Here is a 6,000-nt window from a genome sequence, read left to right on the forward strand (position 1 = left end):
CGCGAGTCCGTGATTCCGTGCATGCAAAAATCAGCTTCTGCGTAGCAGAACCAGGACTCGATATTGTCGGGCCAAAATGGCGTTAACTGAATCGAAATAGGGGGAATAGACTTTAACTTAAAAACCTTGGGTGAGTGTTCCGTCATAGTAATGTAGATAACGAAAAATGTCTAATTAAAATATATCCGGGAAAAAAAACTTCGCGAAAAAAACAGTATATCACAATATATAAAATTCAAATAAAGAATAACAATGAATAATAATATTCCAAAATGGAACAGACTCACAGTATATTGGCTTGGTGTACCAGATCACGTTAGGCTCATCAATGAGGATACAACGGATATTCTAGTTTTACAACTAACAACCAGTAGTATCTTCTATAATCGATCGTTCCCGGCCAGAGGAAATCAGAAGTCAGACGAGAAGAGGTAGGAAAGATATATTTGATGCGTCACCAATATATCGAGGAACCTTTACTATAAGCTGGCTAATGAACGTAGGAGCAGTGTCCCACGCCGAGTTGAAACGTGATCTGGTACGGACGCATGACCGAAAGCCTTCAGTTAAACAAGTCCACCTAAACAACGTGGTCAGCATCCAATGTCGAACACTTAATGAGCTATTGATTTTGGGGATTTATTTACAGCTACACTAACCATAATCCTGATGGCTGAACATGAGATAACTGGGAAAATATACTTTTGACATATAACACTAAGAGAAGGTCAATGATAGTGAACGCGATATTATTCATTCGAAATTCAATTCATTGGATGGCATGGCTCAGCCTTGCAGGCGTGCTCATTCTTGTGTAACTCTTTTATTCATATTAAATATATTGTTCTATCTCAAAACTAAATGTCTTCTCCATCATATGTTGGTGATTATTACGAAACAATGAGTCAGTGTAGACAATTATATGACTTCCACGTAGGATCTTATACATTAGGAAGTTACATCATGACAAATCTACAATCTTTGTATTAGGTCTATTATTAGAGCAGTACTGACGACGAAATAGGCCATAAATTCTACTAGAAGAGCGAATTGTTAGGATAAGGGGGAAAACGGAGATGATAATAGGGGATATAGGCATACGTGGTCATCATAGCAGTGCGTAAATTGTGAGACATTCTCCAGACACAGTTGATTTAGGCGGAAGATAGCAATCCGAAGGTGAGTACGTCTATGTCAAGTCTCCTAGTGACGGTAAATAAATCCCCCCAAAAAATCGTTCTGTAAGTCTTCGACATTTTATGCTGACTGCATTAGTTTTACTGGAATCACCTAGCTGAAGGTGCTCTGTCGAGCATCCGCCTCAGATCACGAGAAGGTGCTACGCATCTCTTTCAACTGTTAGCAAGCTTAGATCAAACGCTTCTCAACATATCGATAACCTTTCAAGTATAACTTCGAACCTCTTCACTTCTGACTTCTGATTTGACCAAGTTGGCATACTTCTATTATGAAGGTGTTACTAGTGAAGGCGCTGTCAAACGCTGAATAAATGTGGCATATTTATCCTCCTAAAGCCATCCATTGAAAGTGCTGCCGTCATTTCGGCTGGGATAACATTCCGATTGGGTCAAATCGTAATAAGAAAAAGTGGGAGAATACCTGATTTATTACTCTTCAGTGTGCTACTTTTCGAAGGTCGACAGGAGGAGCATAGTGGTGACATTTTGGTAGGATGTTCGTGTTGAGTGGCTATGCTCACTCAATATTCTGTATGCCATTATCAGATCACCTCTTATTTCCTTATAGCTCAGTGAGAATAGTCCCAATTGTTGGAATCCGTCCTCGTAAGATTAATATCTTAGCTCCGTCTTTCAATTCTTGCTTGTCTTTGTTCTTGGCCTAAAGAACTGATATCTCTTATAAAGAGAGGGAGCGCAGCGACATTGTAAAGTTCGAGGCAGTGTTGCGCTTGCGTTTTTGACAGTGTTAGGGAGTTATTTTCACATAACGTTAGGAATCTTACCTTCTTTGAAAAAATGTTCACAACATGACATTTCAACTGGTTAAATTTATGATCAGTGTAAAATACTCCATAACTGAGTAACCCACCACAGTGAAAACTGCATCTTCTGTAAAAATTTGATCTTGTCTGTAAACTGGCATGCCTCATATAACAGACTGTTATTTGAGAATAGATTGTTATTATTTATTATTATTTTTGTTATTCCAACCCGTTGTCTATTGTCCATTTTTCTGCTGTTGTAAGGTTTTTATGAAGCCCAAGCGAATCATTTTTGCCTTTTGTGGACCTGTAACAACTTAAGTTGGGTTGTTAAGAGTTGGCTGAAGACATCTTGGTACTGATTCTATGACTAATATACCTTATAACATATCAGCCTAACTGAGTAACTTGTAAAGTGAAGTCTATATCATCTTTAACAATTTGATCCTGGGTTAAAAGTGTCATACCTCATGTAACATATTGTTATTTGAAAATAAATAATTATTATTACTGTCAAAAAATTACGGTTCAAGTATCTCTCTCACTTTGTGTAGGCATTATATTTCTCGTTATCCTATATTGAATATTGAAAGCCTTGTGTGTTGGAAATGGCAACCTCGAGCTCCAGTTGTTCTGTTCCACGATCTGAATGAAAACTTACTACAACTATCAGTCTGCTTTTTCCAAATAGAAAATAGGGCATAAATATCATCATTAAAGATCTCGAGATCTTTGCTTCATTCGTATAGATTGGTGTCATTTCAAAATTTTAGAGACAGGAATGAACCTAAGTTTGTTCTCTGTGGAACTACTGATGTTGGGACCCTCCTGCTCGTATTCACACTATTTACTTTGGTACCAAACATCCAGTTATCTATGTGGTCTTGTAACTAAAGTCAGTGAACCCTATCTTTGCAACCCTCTCTATGAGAAGGAAATGTCGGTGTCCTCCATGAAGTCGAGGAATGTTACATCAACCGGTGTCTTTGGTCTCAGCAAATCGTCCGGCTGTCGCACTCCATGAGTAAATTGACCGCATATGATCTGCCTTTCCCATTTATTCAAGTGCACTGAAGGATTATTTAATTTAATCTTTTTTTAATTGTCAGTTTACTTCAGAGTTCTATGTTCTTTACGCTATTGTAATCACGGTTGGACCCTTTCACTAGGTCTTCATCTCTTTTCGCTCTTTTTTCCTCCCCACTAAATACTATTCCTAAGATTACGGAGTTTGGAATTAAGACAATCACTTACGCTACGATTAAATCGACTTCTCAGACTCGTTTTATCTTCACTATGCATGTACGACTCATGCATATTGATTATCCTTTTCACCTAATTGAGACTGCACAAACACTTATTCTAACGTCATATCTTACCGCAATAATAAATCATTTACTTATTGATTTATTTTGTTTTATTTTATTATTATCACTAATCTGGCGATACATGTATGGTCGTTTATTCTCGTTCTGTGTTCATAAACACGCTTAATAAGCTATTTACGTATTTCGCGCCCCCTTTATTTCTATTTCCTTAGTTTCTTCCTCTCCTTCTTTAAAATCAATTCAATATCCTCAATTACACAGGACCTGATTTGTTATTTTTCTATTATTAATATTTTATTTTCCTTGTTCTTTTCTTTCTCAAATATGGCAAATATAATGCTCACATTACTGAAACTTCTGTATTATTGCATTTTTGAAAAAATCCGAAATGGTTTCTTCACAACACTTATGTACCCATAAGATGTTTGTGAACAATAACAATAATAGAGTTGTGTTGGCCTTTATGAACGATATTATTCATATCCATGTATTCCCCTTTATGCTTGTTGACCAGTCCTTTAATTACTTTCAGAAGTGTTGGAATTAATGTGGCTGGTCTGTAACAGGCCTGGTCTTTTCTATCCTTCCTTCAGTGATTCGAGAGACAATGGTCGGTTTCCATTATGTTAGTTGGTGTAACTCTAATGAGTGCCTGAAGAGATTACATACTGGTGTGTTGATGGGCTTCGAGCACTGTTTCAGACTACTGAGCGGGGGTTGTCACGTCCTGGTGACTTTACAGGACATAAGGGTTTGGGTTTTTCTAATGCGAACACGGTAGTTGGTCGGATATTTCCCAAACGCCAGAGTTGAAAAGTGTTCAGTGCTTGCAGGTTCCTAGAGTAGTTGGTCTATGAAGTCGACATGAAAGATCTCTGCTACCTCTAATTTAGTAGGATCTTTGCTATTCGGTTTTTATATGGTAAAGATCCTTTGATTTGTAAGCTTCCTCTTGGTCATGTATCTGTAGAAATATTTGCGTTTAGTTTGGATTTTCGAAGCTGACTTGACCTGAAAACATCTGCTATTTTTGTGAACGTTCACGTTGCATCCATCTCTCAACGCCAAGCAGGAGTTACTGCCGGAATCCTTCTGAACAACTTTCTGTTTGTACTAGGCTCTCTGTTCGGTCTATGTCAATCGTTCAGTGTCTCGCTTAACCCAGGACCTTCGTCTTCCGGGTGTACTCTGTGTGAAGTATGTTGTGTTGGATAGCGTTCCTTCAATATCTCTCAGTGGGCATCGACTGTTGGCCTCCACTACTCTTTTATATGTTGAACCTGTTGACCGTGGTCGTTCGTGGTTGTGTAGTCTCCCTCGGTGTAGCTGGGGTAGGGAACATTCTTGTCCGTCCGAAGCGCCTCGTTTGTGACCATGCTAAACATGACTGTGAGGATGGAGAGCTGAGGTTTCCGGCTAGTAGTTTTCTACCAGACCTTAGTTACCATAGCTTTAGTATCACCTGTATTATCTCATCGTTCCGAGTATCGGAATCCCTGGGAGGCTGGTATATTCCTCCAACCAATTACTTTGTGCCGTTCACATTGAAACAACACCAGCATGATCCCGTCGCCCCATTTAATACGACAGTGTTTGGTTTTACGGCTGTGAAGCGGATTCGAATAAGTACCGCTACTCCACCTCCTGTTTTATCTACCCTACTGCATCACGAAGCTATCACCCATCGCGAGCTCACTCCTTTATCTATGATGTTCGGTCCTAAACATGTTTCAGTTAGGATGCAATTGCTATTTCTACTGTACTGTGTTCTGAGATCAAAGTTACCCTTGATGGAGTGGATTTTCCCTTTACGAGGTTTTGGCACTTGTACAGACAGGGTGGTTTGGCACGGGTGGCACCCTTTCTCAGCATTATACAGTATTTTTCCCATTCTCCTTCATCAAAGGCTGGTCTACTTTCCATTGAGCTACTCTCCGTCGAAGGAAGGTTTATTCAACGTCTTCGTTTCCAGTTTTTAGCGTTTTGAGAGCTATTTTGTTACCATTTTCATTCTCAAAGCAAATCCGCTGCTTCTAACTGTTAACAGACGCCAGGGAAATAGCGATAGTCAACGATTTTGTTGGTGTATGAGCTGGAGTTGTGGGTCATATGATCGCGTGTTCGGCTTAGCGTGTGTCGAGCGAGTTTGGATATATTGAGGAGGATTGATATAGTTGTTTTCAATAGGATTTCACACTTCTCATTAGTTTGTTCCGTTGATGTATATTTTTATCATGGACGCAAACGTACCAGAACCATGGACAGAGGCGACCTAACATGAACCCGTAGTACTGCTCAGGTGCTGCAGCACCACAGAGACCGTGTACCCACCAATCAAGGAAATTACATTTAAATGCCAAGTCGCTCGTTCTGACGAGCGATGGGCATGCGTCGCAATCATCGAATGGTTCAATCGTTTGTAGAAAGATTGAAAATAGCTTTTATAAACATATGTGTCTAATATCAATGATCACAGGAGCCTTCAAGTAGGAACCTATATATATATATATACATATGAAAATATTCAGGGGTGAATGACCTTCCGTAATTCTACATATTATATGATTGACTCCTATTAAACACATCAGATTTCCTTATACATGACATCTATCAGGCAGTCTAAGCCACCTCAGAGAAGTGTTGAAGTAGAATGGTCCTAGAGAGCAGTAAGCATATTTACCATACAATCCGTTCTAACTTCTCGCCTAA

This window comes from Schistosoma mansoni (assembly GCF_000237925.1).
Source record: "Schistosoma mansoni, WGS project CABG00000000 data, supercontig 0129, strain Puerto Rico, whole genome shotgun sequence".
Classification (NCBI taxonomy): domain Eukaryota; kingdom Metazoa; phylum Platyhelminthes; class Trematoda; order Strigeidida; family Schistosomatidae; genus Schistosoma; species Schistosoma mansoni.